Source organism: Hyla sarda, unplaced genomic scaffold (genome assembly GCF_029499605.1).
Source record: "Hyla sarda isolate aHylSar1 unplaced genomic scaffold, aHylSar1.hap1 scaffold_519, whole genome shotgun sequence".
NCBI lineage: Eukaryota > Metazoa > Chordata > Amphibia > Anura > Hylidae > Hyla > Hyla sarda.
The window spans coordinates 99,987-122,762 of NW_026610530.1; the positions used below are offsets into that span (position 1 = coordinate 99,987).

The window sequence follows — 22,776 nt, forward strand, 5'->3', positions numbered from 1 at the left end:
ATGTGATCCCTGTATGATATATATATATAAGTGAGGATGTGTATGTGATATATGATGTGATCCCTGTATGATATATATATAATAAGTGAGGATGTGTATGTGATATATGATGTGATCCCTGTATGATATATATATAAGTGAGGATGTGTATGTGATATATGATGTGATCCCTGTATGATATATATAATAAGTGAGGATGTGTATGTGATATATTATGTGATCCCTGTATGATATATATATAATAAGTGAGGATGTGTATGTGATATATGATGTGATCCCTGTATGATATATATATAAGTGAGGATGTGTATGTGATATATGATGTGATCCCTGTATGATATATATAATAAGTGAGGATGTGTATGTGATATATGATGTGATCCCTGTATGATATATATAATAAGTGAGGATGTGTATGTGATATATGATGTGACCCCTGTATGATATATATAATAAGTGAGGATGTGTATGTGATATATGATGTGATCCCTGTATGATATATATATAATAAGTGAGGATGTGTATGTGATATATGATGTGATCCCTGTATGATATATATAAGTGAGGATGTGTATGTGATATATGATGTGATCCCTGTATGAGATATATATAATAAGTGAGGATGTGTATGTGATATATGATGTGATCCCTGTATGATATATATATAATAAGTGAGGATGTGTATGTGATATATGATGTGATCCCTGTATGATATATATAATAAGTGAGGATGTGTATGTGATATATGATGTGATCCCTGTATGATATATATATAATAAGTGAGGATGTGTATGTGATATATGATGTGATCCCTGTATGATATATATATAATAAGTGAGGATGTGTATGTGATATATAATGTGATCCCTGTATGATATATATAATAAGTGAGGATGTGTATGTGATATATGATGTGATCCCTGTATGAGATATATATAATAAGTGAGGATGTGTATGTGATATATGATGTGATCCCTGTATGATATATATATAATAAGTGAGGATGTGTATGTGATATATGATGTGATCCCTGTATGATATATATAATAAGTGAGGATGTGTATGTGATATATGATGTGATCCCTGTATGATATATATAATAAGTGAGGATGTGTATGTGATATATGATGTGATCCCTGTATGATATATATATATAAGTGAGGATGTGTATGTGATATATGATGTGATCCCTGTATGATATATATAAGTGAGGATGTGTATGTGATATATGATGTGATCCCTGTATGATATATATATATAAGTGAGGATGTGTATGTGATATATGATGTGATCCCTGTATGATATATATAATAAGTGAGGATGTGTATGTGATATATGATGTGATCCCTGTATGATATATATATATAAGTGAGGATGTGTATGTGATATATGATGTGATCCCTGTATGATATATATATAATAAGTGAGGATGTGTATGTGATATATGATGTGACCCCTGTATGATATATATATATAATAAGTGAGGATGTGTATGTGATATATGATGTGATCCCTGTATGATATATATATATAATAAGTGAGAATGTGTATGTGATATATGATGTGATCCCTGTATGATATATATAAGTGAGGATGTGTATGTGATATATGATGTGATCCCTGTATGATATATATATATAATAAGTGAGGATATGTATGTGATATATGATGTGATCCCTGTATGATATATATATAATAAGTGAGGATGTGTATGTGATATATGATGTGATCCCTGTATGATATATATATAATAAGTGAGGATGTGTAAGTGATATATGATGTGATCCCTGTATGATATATATATATAATAAGTGAGGATATGTATGTGATATATGATGTGATCCCTGTATGATATATATAATAAGTGAGGATGTGTATGTGATATATGATGTGATCCCTGTATGATATATATATAAGTGATGATGTGTATGTGATATATGATGTGATCCCTGTATGATATATATATATATAATAAGTGAGGATATGTATGTGATATATGATGTGATCCCTGTATGATATATATAATAAGTGAGGATGTGTATGTGATATATGATGTGATCCCTGTATGATATATATATAAGTGATGATGTGTATGTGATATATGATGTGATCCCTGTATGATATATATATATAATAAGTGAGGATGTGTATGTGATATATGATGTGATCCCTGTATGATATATATATAATAAGTGAGGATGTGATATATGATTTGATCCCTGTATGATATATATATAATAAGTGAGGATGTGTATATGATATATGATGTGATCCCTGTATGATATATATATATATAAGTGAGGATGTGTATGTGATATATGATGTGACCCCTGTATGATATATATATAATAAGTGAGGATGTGTATGTGATATATGATGTGATCCCTGTATGATATATATATATATATAAGTGAGGATGTGTATGTGATATATGATGTGACCCCTGTATGATATATATATAATAAGTGAGGATGTGTATGTGATATATGATGTGATCCCTGTATGATATATATAATAAGTGAGGATGTGTATGTGATATATGATGTGATCCCTGTATGATATATATAATAAGTGAGGATGTGTATGTGATATATGATGTGATCCCTGTATGATATATATAATAAGTGAGGATGTGTATGTGATATATGATGTGATCCCTGTATGATATATATATATATAATAAGTGAGGATGTGTATGTGATATATGATGTGATCCCTGTATGATATATATATATATAATAAGTGAGGATGTGTATGTTATATATGATGTGATCCCTGTATGATATATATAAGTGAGGATGTGTATGTGATATATGATGTGATCCCTGTATGATATATATAATAAGTGAGGATGTGTATGTGATATATGATGTGATCCCTGTATGATATATATAAGTGAGGATGTGTATGTGATATATGATGTGACCCCTGTATGATATATATAGGTGAGGATGTGTATGTGATATATGATGTGATCCCTGTATGATATATATAATAAGTGAGGATGTGTATGTGATATATGATGTGATCCCTGTATGATATATATATAATAAGTGAGGATGTGTATGTGATATATGATGTGATCCCTGTATGATATATATAATAAGTGAGGATGTGTATGTGATATATGATGTGATCCCTGTATGATATATATATATAATAAGTGAGGATATGTATGTGATATATGATGTGATCCCTGTATGATATATATAATAAGTGAGGATGTGTATGTGATATATGATGTGATCCCTGTATGATATATATATAAGTGAGGTTGTGTATGTGATATATGATGTGATCCCTGTATGATATATATATAATAAGTGAGGATGTGTATGTGATATATGATGTGATCCCTGTATGATATATATATAATAAGTGAGGATGTGTATGTGACATATGATGTGATCCCTGTATGATATATATATAATAAGTGAGGATGTGTATGTGATATATGATGTGATCCCTGTATGATATATATATATATAAGTGAGGATGTGTATGTGATATATGATGTGACCCCTGTATGATATATATATAATAAGTGAGGATGTGTATGTGATATATGATGTGATCCCTGTATGATATATATAATAAGTGAGGATGTGTATGTGATATATGATGTGATCCCTGTATGATATATATAATAAGTGAGGATGTGTATGTGATATATGATGTGATCCCTGTATGATATATATAATAAGTGAGGATGTGTATGTGATATATGATGTGATCCCTGTATGATATATATAATAAGTGAGGATGTGTATGTGATATATGATGTGATCCCTGTATGATATATATATAATAAGTGAGGATGTGTATGTGATATATGATGTGATCCCTCTATGATATATATATATAAGTGAGGATGTGTATGTGATATATGATGTGATCCCTGTATGATATATATATATAATAAGTGAGGATGTGTATGTGATATATGATGTGATCCCTGTATGATATATATATATAATAAGTGAGGATGTGTATGTGATATATGATGTGATCCCTGTATGATATATATATAATAAGTGAGGATGTGTATGTGATATATGATGTGATCCCTGTATGATATATATATAATAAGTGAGGATGTGTATGTGATATATGATGTGATCCCTGTATGATATATATAAGTGAGGATGTGTATGTGATATATGATGTGATCCCTGTATGATATATATATAAGTGAGGATGTGTATGTGATATATGATGTGATCCCTGTATGATATATATGAGGATGTGTATGTGATATATGATGTGATCCCTGTATGATATATATATAATAAGTGAGGATGTGTATGTGATATATGATGTGACCCCTGTATGATATATATATATATAAGTGAGGATGTGTATGTGATATATGATGTGATCCCTGTATGATATATATAATAAGTGAGGATGTGTATGTGATATATGATGTGATCCCTGTATGATATATATAATAAGTGAGGATGTGTATGTGATATATGATGTGATCCCTGTATGATATATATAATAAGTGAGGATGTGTATGTGATATATGATGTGATCCCTGTATGATATATATATAAGTGAGGATGTGTATGTGACATATGATGTGATCCCTGTATGATATATATATATAATAAGTGAGGATATGTATGTGATATATGATGTGATCCCTGTATGATATATATAATAAGTGAGGATGTGTATGTGATATATGATGTGATCCCTGTATGATATATATATAAGTGAGGTTGTGTATGTGATATATGATGTGATCCCTGTATGATATATATATAATAAGTGAGGATGTGATATATGATTTGATCCCTGTATGATATATATATAATAAGTGAGGATGTGTATGTGACATATGATGTGATCCTGTATGATATATATATATATAAGTGAGGATGTGTATGTGATATATGATGTGACCCCTGTATGATATATATATAATAAGTGAGGATGTGTATGTGATATATGATGTGATCCCTGTATGATATATAAATAATAAGTGAGGATGTGTATGTGATATATGATGTGGTTCCTGTATGATATATATAAGTGAGGATGTGTATGTGATATATGATGTGACCCCTGTATGATATATATAAGTGAGGATGTGTATGTGATATATGATGTGATCCCTGTATGATATATATATAATAAGTGAGGATGTGTATGTGATATATGATGTGATCCCTGTATGATATATATAAGTGAGGATGTGTATGTGATATATGATGTGATCCCTGTATGATATATAAATAATAAGTGAGGATGTGTATGTGATATATGATGTGGTTCCTGTATGATATATATAAGTGAGGATGTGTATGTGATATATGATGTGACCCCTGTATGATATATATAAGTGAGGATGTGTATGTGATATATGATGTGATCCCTGTATGATATATATATAATAAGTGAGGATGTGTATGTGATATATGATGTGATCCCTGTATGATATATATAATAAGTGAGGATGTGTATGTGATATATGATGTGATCCTGTATGATATATATAATAAGTGAGGATGTGTATGTGATATATGATGTGATCCCTGTATGATATATATAATAAGTGAGGATGTGTATGTGATATATGATGTGATCCCTGTATGATATATATATATGTGAGGATGTGTATGTGATATATGATGTGATCCCTCTATGATATATATATATAAGTGAGGATGTGTATGTGATATATGATGTGATCCCTGTATGATATATATATATAATAAGTGAGGATGTGTATGTGATATATGATGTGATCCCTGTATGATATATATATAATAAGTGAGGATGTGTATGTGATATATGATGTGATCCCTGTATGATATATATATAATAAGTTGAGGATGTGTATGTGATATATGATGTGATCCCTGTATGATATATATAATAAGTGAGGATGTGTATGTGATATATGATGTGATCCCTGTATGATATATATATATATGTGAGGATGTGTATGTGATATATGATGTGATCCCTGTATGATATATATATATAAGTGAGGATGTGTATGTGATATATGATGTGATCCCTGTATGATATATATATAATAAGTGAGGATGTGTATGTGATATATGTTGTGATCCCTGTATGATATATATATAAGTGAGGATGTGTATGTGATATATGATGTGATCCCTGTATGATATATATATATAAGTGAGGATGTGTATGTGATATATGATGTGATCCCTGTATGATATATATATATAAGTGAGGATGTGTATGTGATATATGATGTGACCCCTGTATGATATATATAATAAGTGAGGATGTGTATGTGATATATGATGTGATCCCTGTATGATATATATATATAAGTGAGGATGTGTATGTGATATATGATGTGATCCCTGTATGATATATATATATAAGTGAGGATGTGTATGTGATATATGATGTGATCCCTGTATGATATATATAAGTGAGGATGTGTATGTGATATATGATGTGATCCCTGTATGATATATATATAATAAGTGAGGATGTGTATGTGATATATGATGTGACCCCTGTATGATATATATATATAATAAGTGAGGATGTGTATGTGATATATGATGTGATCCCTGTATGATATATATATATAATAAGTGAGGATGTGTATGTGATATATGATGTTATCTCTGTATGATATATATATAATAAGTGAGGATATGTATGTGAAATATGATGTGACCCCTGTATGATATATATAATAAGTGAGGATGTGTATGTGATATATGATGTGATCCCTGTATATTATATATAATAAGTGAGGATGTGTATGTGATATATGATGTGATCCTGTATGATATATATATATAATAAGTGAGGATGTGTATGTGATATATGATGTGACCCCTGTATGATATATATAATAAGTGAGGATGTGTATGTGATATATGATATGATCCCTGTATGATATATATAATAAGTGAGGATGTGTATGTGATATATGATGTGATCCCTGTATGATATATATATAAGTGAGGATGTGTATGTGATATATGATGTGACCCCTGTATGATATATATATAAGTGAGGATGTGTATGTGATATATGATGTGATCCCTGTATGATATATATATAATAAGTGAGGATGTGTATGTGATATATGATGTGACCCTGTATGATATATATATAATAAGTGAGGATGTGTATGTGAATATATGATGTGATCCTGTATGATATATATATAATAAGTGAGGATGTGATATATGATTTGATCCCTGTATGATATATATATAATAAGTGAGGATGTGTATATGATATATGATGTGATCCCTGTATGATATATATATATATAAGTGAGGATGTGTATGTGATATATGATGTGACCCCTGTATGATATATATATAATAAGTGAGGATGTGTATGTGATATATGATGTGATCCTGTATGATATATATATATATATAAGTGAGGATGTGTATGTGATATATGATGTGACCCCTGTATGATATATATATAATAAGTGAGGATGTGTATGTGATATATGATGTGATCCCTGTATGATATATATAATAAGTGAGGATGTGTATGTGATATATGATGTGATCCCTGTATGATATATATAATAAGTGAGGATGTGTATGTGATATATGATGTGATCCCTGTATGATATATATAATAAGTGAGGATGTGTATGTGATATATGATGTGATCCCTGTATGATATATATATATAATAAGTGAGGATATGTATGTGATATATGATGTGATCCCTGTATGATATATATAATAAGTGAGGATGTGTATGTGATATATGATGTGATCCCTGTATGATATATATATAAGTGAGGTTGTGTATGTGATATATGATGTGATCCCTGTATGATATATATATAATAAGTGAGGATGTGATATATGATTTGATCCCTGTATGATATATATATAATAAGTGAGGATGTGTATGTGACATATGATGTGATCCCTGTATGATATATATATAATAAGTGAGGATGTGTATGTGATATATGATGTGATCCCTGTATGATATATATATATATAAGTGAGGATGTGTATGTGATATATGATGTGACCCCTGTATGATATATATATAATAAGTGAGGATGTGTATGTGATATATGATGTGATCCCTGTATGATATATATAATAAGTGAGGATGTGTATGTGATATATGATGTGATCCCTGTATGATATATATAATAAGTGAGGATGTGTATGTGATATATGATGTGATCCCTGTATGATATATATAATAAGTGAGGATGTGTATGTGATATATGATGTGATCCCTGTATGATATATATATATAATAAGTGAGGATGTGTATGTGATATATGATGTGATCCCTCTATGATATATATATATAAGTGAGGATGTGTATGTGATATATGATGTGATCCCTGTATGATATATATATATATAATAAGTGAGGATGTGTATGTGATATATGATGTGATCCCTGTATGATATATATATATAATAAGTGAGGATGTGTATGTGATATATGATGTGATCCCTGTATGATATATATATAATAAGTGAGGATGTGTATGTGATATATGATGTGATCCCTGTATGATATATATATAATAAGTGAGGATGTGTATGTGATATATGATGTGATCCCTGTATGATATATATAAGTGAGGATGTGTATGTGATATATGATGTGATCCCTGTATGATATATATATATAAGTGAGGATGTGTATGTGATATATGATGTGATCCCTGTATGATATATATGAGGATGTGTATGTGATATATGATGTGATCCCTGTATGATATATATATAATAAGTGAGGATGTGTATGTGATATATGATGTGACCCCTGTATGATATATATATATAATAAGTGAGGATGTGTATGTGATATATGATGTGATCCCTGTATGATATATATAATAAGTGAGGATGTGTATGTGATATATGATGTGATCCCTGTATGATATATATATATAATAAGTGAGGATATGTATGTGATATATGATGTGATCCCTGTATGATATATATAATAAGTGAGGATGTGTATGTGATATATGATGTGATCCCTGTATGATATATATATAAGTGAGGTTGTGTATGTGATATATGATGTGATCCCTGTATGATATATATATAATAAGTGAGGATGTGATATATGATTTGATCCCTGTATGATATATATATAATAAGTGAGGATGTGTATGTGACATATGATGTGATCCCTGTATGATATATATATAATAAGTGAGGATGTGTATGTGATATATGATGTGATCCCTGTATGATATATATATATATAAGTGAGGATGTGTATGTGATATATGATGTGACCCCTGTATGATATATATATAATAAGTGAGGATGTGTATGTGATATATGATGTGATCCCTGTATGATATATATAATAAGTGAGGATGTGTATGTGATATATGATGTGATCCCTGTATGATATATATAATAAGTGAGGATGTGTATGTGATATATGATGTGATCCCTGTATGATATATATAATAAGTGAGGATGTGTATGTGATATATGATGTGATCCCTGTATGATATATATATATGTGAGGATGTGTATGTGATATATGATGTGATCCCTCTATGATATATATATATATAAGTGAGGATGTGTATGTGATATATGATGTGATCCCTGTATGATATATATATATAATAAGTGAGGATGTGTATGTGATATATGATGTGATCCCTGTATGATATATATATATAATAAGTGAGGATGTGTATGTGATATATGATGTGATCCCTGTATGATATATATATAATAAGTGAGGATGTGTATGTGATATATGATGTGATCCCTGTATGATATATATATAATAAGTGAGGATGTGATATATGATGTGATCCCTGTATGATATATATAATAAGTGAGGATGTGTATGTGATATATAATGTGATCCCTGTATGATATATATATATATGTGAGGATGTGTATGTGATATATGATGTGATCCCTGTATGATATATATATATATAAGTGAGGATGTGTATGTGATATATGATGTGATCCCTGTATGATATATATATAATAAGTGAGGATGTGTATGTGATATATGTTGTGATCCCTGTATGATATATATATAATAAGTGAGGATGTGTATGTGATATATGATGTGATCCCTGTATGATATATATAAGTGAGGATGTGTATGTGATATATGATGTGATCCCTGTATGATATATATATATATATAATAAGTGAGGATGTGTATGTGATATATGATGTGATCCCTGTATGATATATATATATAATAAGTGAGGATGTGTATGTGATATATGATGTGATCCCTGTATGATATATATATAAGTGAGGATGTGTATGTGATATATGATGTGATCCCTGTATGATATATATAAGTGAGGATGTGTATGTGATATATGATGTGATCCCTGTATGATATATATATAATAAGTGAGGATGTGTATGTGATATATGATGTGACCCCTGTATGATATATATATATAATAAGTGAGGATGTGTATGTGATATATGATGTGACCCCTGTATGATATATATAATAAGTGAGGATGTGTATGTGATATATGATGTGATCCCTGTATATTATATATAATAAGTGAGGATGTGTATGTGATATATGATGTGATCCCTGTATGATATATATATATAATAAGTGAGGATGTGTATGTGATATATGATGTGACCCCTGTATGATATATATAATAAGTGAGGATGTGTATGTGATATATGATATGATCCCTGTATGATATATATAATAAGTGAGGATGTGTATGTGATATATGATGTGATCCCTGTATGATATATATATAAGTGAGGATGTGTATGTGATATATAATGTGACCCCTGTATGATATATATATAAGTGAGGATGTGTATGTTATATATGATGTGATCCCTGTATGATATATATATAAGTGAGGATGTGTATGTGATATATGATGTGATCCCTGTATGATATATATATAATAAGTGAGGATGTGTATGTGATATATGATGTGATCCCTGTATGATATATATATATATATAAGTGAGGATGTGTATGTGATATATGATGTGACCCCTGTATGATATATATATAATAAGTGAGGATGTGTATGTGATATATGATGTGATCCCTGTATGATATATATAATAAGTGAGGATGTGTATGTGATATATGATGTGATCCCTGTATGATATATATAATAAGTGAGGATGTGTAAGTGATATATGATGTGATCCCTGTATGATATATATATATATAATAAGTGAGGATATGTATGTGATATATGATGTGATCCCTGTATGATATATATAATAAGTGAGGATGTGTATGTGATATATGATGTGATCCCTGTATGATATATATATAAGTGATGATGTGTATGTGATATATGATGTGATCCCTGTATGATATATATATATAATAAGTGAGGATGTGTATGTGATATATGATGTGATCCCTGTATGATATATATATAATAAGTGAGGATGTGATATATGATTTGATCCCTGTATGATATATATATAATAAGTGAGGATGTGTATATGATATATGATGTGATCCCTGTATGATATATATATATATAAGTGAGGATGTGTATGTGATATATGATGTGACCCCTGTATGATATATATATAATAAGTGAGGATGTGTATGTGATATATGATGTGATCCCTGTATGATATATATAATAAGTGAGGATGTGTATGTGATATATGATGTGATCCCTGTATGATATATATAATAAGTGAGGATGTGTATGTGATATATGATGTGATCCCTGTATGATATATATATAAGTGAGGTTGTGTATGTGATATATGATGTGATCCCTGTATGATCATATATATAATAAGTGAGGATGTGATATATGATTTGATCCCTGTATGATATATATATAATAAGTGAGGATGTGTATGTGACATATGATGTGATCCCTGTATGATATATATATAATAAGTGAGGATGTGTATGTGATATATGATGTGATCCCTGTATGATATATATAAGTGAGGATGTGTATGTGATATATGATGTGACCCCTGTATGATATATATATAATAAGTGAGGATGTGTATGTGATATATGATGTGATCCCTGTATGATATATATAATAAGTGAGGATGTGTATGTGATATATGATGTGATCCCTGTATGATATATATAATAAGTGAGGATGTGTATGTGATATATGATGTGATCCCTGTATGATATATATAATAAGTGAGGATGTGTATGTGATATATGATGTGATCCCTGTATGATATATATATATGTGAGGATGTGTATGTGATATATGATGTGATCCCTATATATATATATCATAGAGGGATCACATCATATATCACATACACATCCTCACATATATATATATCATACAGGGATCACATCATATATCACATACACATCCTCACTTATTATATATATCATACAGGGATCACATCATATATCACATACACATCCTCACTTATTATATATATCATACAGGGATCACATCATATATCACATACACATCCTCACTTATTATATATATCATACAGGGATCACATCATATATCACATACACATCCTCACTTATTATATATATATCATACAGGGGTCACATCATATATCACATACACATCCTCACTTATATATATCATACAGGGATCACATCATATATCACATACACATCCTCACTTATTATATATATATCATACAGGGATCACATCATATGTCACATACACATCCTCACTTATTATATATATATCATACAGGGATCAAATCATATATCACATCCTCACTTATTATATATATATCATACAGGGATCACATCATATATCACATACACAACCTCACTTATATATATATCATACAGGGATCACATCATATATCACATACACATCCTCACTTATTATATATATCATACAGGGATCACATCATATATCACATACACATCCTCACTTATTATATATATCATACAGGGATCACATCATATATCACATACACATCCTCACTTATTATATATATATCATACAGGGGTCACATCATATATCACATACACATCCTCACTTATATATATATATATCATACAGGGATCACATCATATATCATATACACATCCTCACTTATTATATATATATCATACAGGGATCAAATCATATATCACATCCTCACTTATTATATATATATCATACAGGGATCACATCATATATCACATACACATCCTCACTTATTATATATATATATCATACAGGGATCACATCATATATCACATACACATCATCACTTATATATATATCATACAGGGATCACATCATATATCACATACACATCCTCACTTATTATATATATCATACAGGGATCACATCATATATCACATACATATCCTCACTTATTATATATATATATATCATACAGGGATCACATCATATATCACTTACACATCCTCACTTATTATATATATCATACAGGGATCACATCATATATCACATACACATCCTCACTTATTATATATATCATACAGGGATCACATCATATATCACATACACATCCTCACTTATTATATATATATCATACAGGGGTCACATCATATATCACATACACATCCTCACTTATATATATATATATATCATACAGGGATCACATCATATATCACATACACATCCTCACTTATTATATATATATCATACAGGGATCACATCATATATCACATACACATCCTCACTTATATATATATCATACAGGGATCACATCATATATAACATACACATCCTCACTTATATATATATCATACAGGGGTCACATTATATATCACATACACATCCTCACTTATATATATATCATACAGGGATCACATCATATATCACATACACATCCTCACTTATTATATATATCATACAGGGATCATATCATATATCACATACACATCCTCACTTATTATATATATCATACAGGGGTCACATCATATATCACATACACATCCTCACTTATTATATATATATATCATACAGGGATCACATCATATATCACATACACATCCTCACTTATTATATATAATATACAGGGATCACATCATATATCACATACACATCCTCACTTATTATATATATCATACAGGGGTCACATCATATATCACATACACATCCTCACTTATTATATATATATATCATACAGGGGTCACATCATATATCACATACACATCCTCACTTATTATATATATATCATACAGGGATCACATCATATATCACATACACATCCTCACTTATATATATCATACAGGGATCACATCATATATCACATACACATCCTCACTTATATATATATCATACAGGGATCACATCATATATCACATACACATCCTCACTTATTATATATATATATCATACAGGGATCACATCATATATCACATACACATCCTCACTTATTATATATATATATATATCATACAGGGATCACATCATATATCACATACACATCCTCACTTATATATATCATACAGGGATCACATCATATATCACATACACATCCTCACTTATTATATATATATCATACAGGGATCACAACATATATCACATACACATCCTCACTTATTATATATATATCATACAGGGATCACATCATATATCACATACACATCCTCACTTATATATATATATATCATACAGGGATCACATCATATATCACATACACATCCTCACATATATATATATATCATACAGGGATCACATATATATCACATACACATCCTCACTTATTATATATATCATACAGGGATCACATCATATATCACATCCTCACTTATTATATATATATCATACAGGGATCACATCATATATCACATACACATCCTCACTTATTATATATATATCATACAGGGATCACATCATATATCACATACACATCCTCACTTATTATATATATATATCATACAGGGATCACATCATATATCACATACACATCCTCACTTATTATATATATATATCATACAGGGATCACATCATATATCACATACACATCCTCACTTATATATATATATATCATAGAGGGATCACATCATATATCACATACACATCCTCACATATATATATATCATACAGGGATCACATCATATATCACATACACATCCTCACTTATTATATATATCATACAGGGATCACATCATATATCACATACACATCCTCACTTATTATATATATCATACAGGGATCACATCATATATCACATACACATCCTCACTTATTATATATATCATACAGGGATCACATCATATATCACATACACATCCTCACTTATTATATATATATCATACAGGGGTCACATCATATATCACATACACATCCTCACTTATATATATATATCATACAGGGATCACATCATATATCACATACACATCCTCACTTATTATATATATATCATACAGGGATCACATCATATGTCACATACACATCCTCACTTATTATATATATATCATACAGGGATCAAATCATATATCACATCCTCACTTATTATATATATATCATACAGGGATCACATCATATATCACATACACAACCTCACTTATATATATATCATACAGGGATCACATCATATATCACATACACATCCTCACTTATTATATATATCATACAGGGATCACATCATATATCACATACATATCCTCACTTATTATATATATATATCATACAGGGATCACATCATATATCACATACACATCCTCACTTATTATATATATCATACAGGGATCACATCATATATCACATACACATCCTCACTTATTATATATATATATCATACAGGGGTCACATCATATATCACATACACATCCTCACTTATTATATATATATCATACAGGGATCACATCATATATCACATACACATCCTCATATATATCATACAGGGATCACATCATATATCACATACACATCCTCACTTATATATATATATCATACAGGGATCACATCATATATCACATACACATCCTCACTTATATATATCATACAGGGATCACATCATATATCACATACACATCCTCACTTATTATATATATATCATACAGGGATCACATCATATATCACATACACATCCTCACTTATTATATATATATCATACAGGGATCACATCATATATCACATACACATCCTCACTTATTATATATATATATCATACAGGGATCACATCATATATCACATACACATCCTCACTTATTATATATATATATATCATACAGGGATCACATCATATATCACATACACATCCTCACTTATATATATATATCATAGAGGGATCACATCATATATCACATACACATCCTCACTTATTATATATATATATCATACAGGGATCACATCATATATCACATACACATCCTCACTTATTATATATATCATACAGGGATCACATCATATATCACATACACATCCTCACTTATTATATATATCATACAGGGATCACATCATATATCACATACACATCCTCACTTATTATATATATCATACAGGGATCACATCATATATCACATACACATCCTCACTTATTATATATATATCATACAGGGGTCACATCATATATCACATACACATCCTCACTTATATATATATATATCATACAGGGATCACATCATATATCACATACACATCCTCACTTATTATATATATATCATACAGGGATCACATCATATGTCACATACACATCCTCACTTATTATATATATATCATACAGGGATCAAATCATATATCACATCCTCACTTATTATATATATATCATACAGGGATCACATCATATATCACATACACAACCTCACTTATATATATATCATACAGGGATCACATCATATATCACATACACATCCTCACTTATTATATATATCATACAGGGATCACATCATATATCACATACATATCCTCACTTATTATATATATATATCATACAGGGATCACATCATATATCACATACACATCCTCACTTATTATATATATCATACAGGGATCACATCATATATCACATACACATCCTCACTTATTATATATATCATACAGGGATCACATCATATATCACATACACATCCTCACTTATTATATATATCATACAGGGATCACATCATATATCACATACACATCCTCACTTATTATATATATATCATACAGGGGTCACATCATATATCACATACACATCCTCACTTATATATATATATATATCATACAGGGATCACATCATATATCACATACACATCCTCACTTATTATATATATATCATACAGGGGTCACATCATATATCACATACACATCCTCACTTATATATATATATATCATACAGGGATCACATCATATATCATATACACATCCTCACTTATTATATATATATCATACAGGGATCAAATCATATATCACATCCTCACTTATTATATATATATCATACAGGGATCACATCATATATTCAACATACACATCCTCACTTATTATATATATATCATACAGGGTCACATCATATATCACATACACATCCTCACTTATTATATATATATCATACAGGGATCACATCATATATCACATACACATCCTCACTTATATATATATCATACAGGGGTCACATCATATATCACATACACATCCTCACTTATATATATATCATACAGGGATCACATCATATATCACATACACATCCTCACTTATTATATATATCATACAGGGATCATATCATATATCACATACACATCCTCACTTATTATATATATCATACAGGGGTCACATCATATATCACATACACATCCTCACTTATTATATATATATATCATACAGGGATCACATCATATATCACATACACATCCTCACTTATTATATATAATATACAGGGATCACATCATATATCACATACACATCCTCACTTATTATATATATCATACAGGGGTCACATCATATTTCACATACATATCCTCACTTATTATATATATATCATACAGAGATAACATCATATATCACATACACATCCTCACTTATTATATATATATATCATACAGGGATCACATCATATATCACATACACATCCTCACTTATTATATATATATATCATACAGGGGTCACATCATATATCACATACACATCCTCACTTATTATATATATATCATACAGGGATCACATCATATATCACATACACATCCTCACTTATATATATCATACAGGGATCACATCATATATCACATACACATCCTCACTTATATATATATATCATACAGGGATCACATCATATATCACATACACATCCTCACTTATATATATATATCATACAGGGATCACATCATATATCACATACACATCCTCACTTATTATATATATCATACAGGGGTCACATCATATATCACATACACATCCTCACTTATATATATATATCATACAGGGATCACATCATATATCACATACACATCCTCACTTATATATATATATCATACAGGATCACATCATATATCACATACACATCCTCACTTATATATATATATCATACAGGGATCACAACATATATCACATACACATCCTCACTTATTATATATATATCATACAGGGATCACATCATATATCACATACACATCCTCACTTATATATATATATCATACAGGGATCACATCATATATCACATACACATCCTCACATATATATATATATCATACAGGGATCACATCATATATCACATACACATCCTCACTTATTATATATATCATACAGGGATCACATCATATATCACATACACATCCTCACTTATTATATATATATCATACAGGGATCACATCATATATCACATACACATCCTCACTTATTATATATATATCATACAGGGATCACATCATATATCACATACACATCCTCACTTATTATATATATATATCATACAGGGATCACATCATATATCACATACACATCCTCACTTATATATATATCATAGAGGGATCACATCATATATCACATACACATCCTCACATATATATATATCATACAGGGATCACATCATATATCACATACACATCCTCACTTATTATATATATCATACAGGGATCACATCATATATCACATACACATCCTCACTTATTATATATATCATACAGGGATCACATCATATATCACATACACATCCTCACTTATTATATATATCATACAGGGATCACATCATATATCACATACACATCCTCACTTATTATATATATATCATACAGGGATCACATCATATATCACATACACATCCTCACTTATATATATCATACAGGGGTCACATCATATATCACATACACATCCTCACTTATATATATCATACAGGAACCACATCATATATCACATACACATCCTCACTTATTATTTATATATCATACAGGGATCACATCATATATCACATACACATCCTCACTTATATATATCATACAGGGATCACATCATATATCACATACACATCCTCACTTATTATATATATATCATACAGGGATCACATCATATATCACATACACATCCTCACTTATATATATCATACAGGGGTCACATCATATATCACATACACATCCTCACTTATATATATCATACAGGAACCACATCATATATCACATACACATCCTCACTTATTATTTATATATCATACAGGGATCACATCATATATCACATACACATCCTCACTTATTATATATATATCATACAGGGGTCACATCATATATCACATACACATCCTCACTTATATATATATATATCATACAGGGATCACATCATATGTCACATACACATCCTCACTTATTATATATATATCATACAGGGATCAAATCATATATCACATCCTCACTTATTATATATATATCATACAGGGATCACATCATATATCACATACACAACCTCACTTATATATATATCATACAGGGATCACATCATATATCACATACACATCCTCACTTATTATATATATCATACAGGGATCACATCATATATCACATACATATCCTCACTTATTATATATATATATCATACAGGGATCACATCATATGTCACATACACATCCTCACTTATATATATATCATACAGGGATCACATCATATATCACATACACATCCTCACTTATTATATATATCATACAGGGATCACATCATATATCACATACACATCCTCACTTATTATATATATATCATACAGGGATCACATCATATATCACATACACATCCTCACTTATTATATATATCATACAGGGATCACATCATATATCACATACACATCCTCACTTATTATATATATATATCATACAGGGGTCACATCATATATCACATACACATCCTCACTTATTATATATATATCATACAGGGATCACATCATATATCACATACACATCCTCATATATATCATACAGGGATCACATCATATATCACATACACATCCTCACTTATATATATATATCATACAGGGATCACATCATATATCACATACACATCCTCACTTATATATATCATACAGGGATCACATCATATATCACATACACATCCTCACTTATTATATATATATCATACAGGGATCACATCATATATCACATACACATCCTCACTTATTATATATATATCATACAGGGATCACATCATATATCACATACACATCCTCACTTATTATATATATATATCATACAGGGATCACATCATATATCACATACACATCCTCACTTATTATATATATATATCATACAGGGATCACATCATATATCACATACACATCCTCACTTATATATATATATCATAGAGGGATCACATCATATATCACATACACATCCTCACTTATTATATATATATCATACAGGGATCACATCATATATCACATACACATCCTCACTTATTATATATATCATACAGGGATCACATCATATATCACATACACATCCTCACTTATTATATATATCATACAGGGATCACATCATATATCACATACACATCCTCACTTATTATATATATCATACAGGGATCACATCATATATCACATACACATCCTCACTTATTATATATATCATACAGGGATCACATCATATATCACATACACATCCTCACTTATTATATATATATCATACAGGGGTCACATCATATATCACATACACATCCTCACTTATATATATATATATCATACAGGGATCACATCATATATCACATACACATCCTCACTTATTATATATATATCATACAGGGATCACATCATATGTCACATACACATCCTCACTTATTATATATATATCATACAGGGATCACATCATATATCACATACACATCCTCACTTATTATATATATATCATACAGGGATCACATCATATATCACATACACAACCTCACTTATATATATATCATACAGGGATCACATCATATATCACATACACATCCTCACTTATTATATATATCATACAGGGATCACATCATATATCACATACATATCCTCACTTATATATATATCATACAGGATCACATCATATATCACATACACATCCTCACTTATTATATATCATACAGGGATCACATCATATATCACATACACATCCTCACTTATTATATATATCATACAGGGATCACATCATATATCACATACACATCCTCACTTATTATATATATATCATACAGGGATCACATCATATATCACATACACATCCTCACTTATTATATATATCATACAGGGATCACATCATATATCACATACACATCCTCACTTATATATATCATACAGGGTCACATCATATATCACATACACATCCTCACTTATATATATCATACAGGGATCACATCATATATCACATACACATCCTCACTTATTATATATATCATACAGGGATCACATCATATATCACATACACATCCTCACTTATTATATATATCATACAGGGATCACATCATATATAACATACACATCCTCACTTATTATATATATATATCATACAGGGATCACATCATATATCACATACACATCCTCACTTATTATATATATATATCATACAGGGATCACATCATATATCACATACACATCCTCACTTATTATATATATCATACAGGGATCACATCATATATCACATACACATCCTCACTTATTATATATATCATACAGGGATCACATCATATATCACATACACATCCTCACTTATTATATATATATCATACAGGGATCACATCATATATCACATACACATCCTCACTTATTATATATATATCATACAGGGGTCACATCATATATCACATACACATCCTCACTTATATATATATATATCATACAGGGATCACATCATATATCACATACACATCCTCACTTATTATATATATATCATACAGGGGTCACATCATATATCACATACACATCCTCACTTATATATATATATCATACAGGGATCACATCATATATCATATACACATCCTCACTTATTATATATATATCATACAGGGATCACATCATATATCACATCCTCACTTATTATATATATATCATACAGGGATCACATCATATATCACATACACATCCTCACTTATTATATATATATCATACAGGGATCACATCATATATCACATACACATCATCACTTATATATATATCATACAGGGATCACATCATATATCACATACACATCCTCACTTATTATATATATCATACAGGGATCACATCATATATCACATACATATCCTCACTTATTATATATATATATCATACAGGGATCACATCATATATCACATACACATCATCACTTATATATATATCATACAGGGATCACATCATATATCACATACACATCCTCACTTATTATATATATCATACAGGGATCACATCATATATCACATTACATATCCTCACTTATTATATATATATATCATACAGGGATCACATCATATATCACTTACACATCCTCACTT

General features: G+C 29.6%; 1 protein-coding gene across 3 annotated transcripts in view; it reads left to right on the top strand.

The window, feature by feature from the left end:
* Window positions 1–22,776, top strand: part of LOC130338370 (zinc finger protein 345-like) — a 42,950-nt gene that overhangs the window by 351 nt on the left and 19,823 nt on the right. The window lies entirely within an intron of this gene.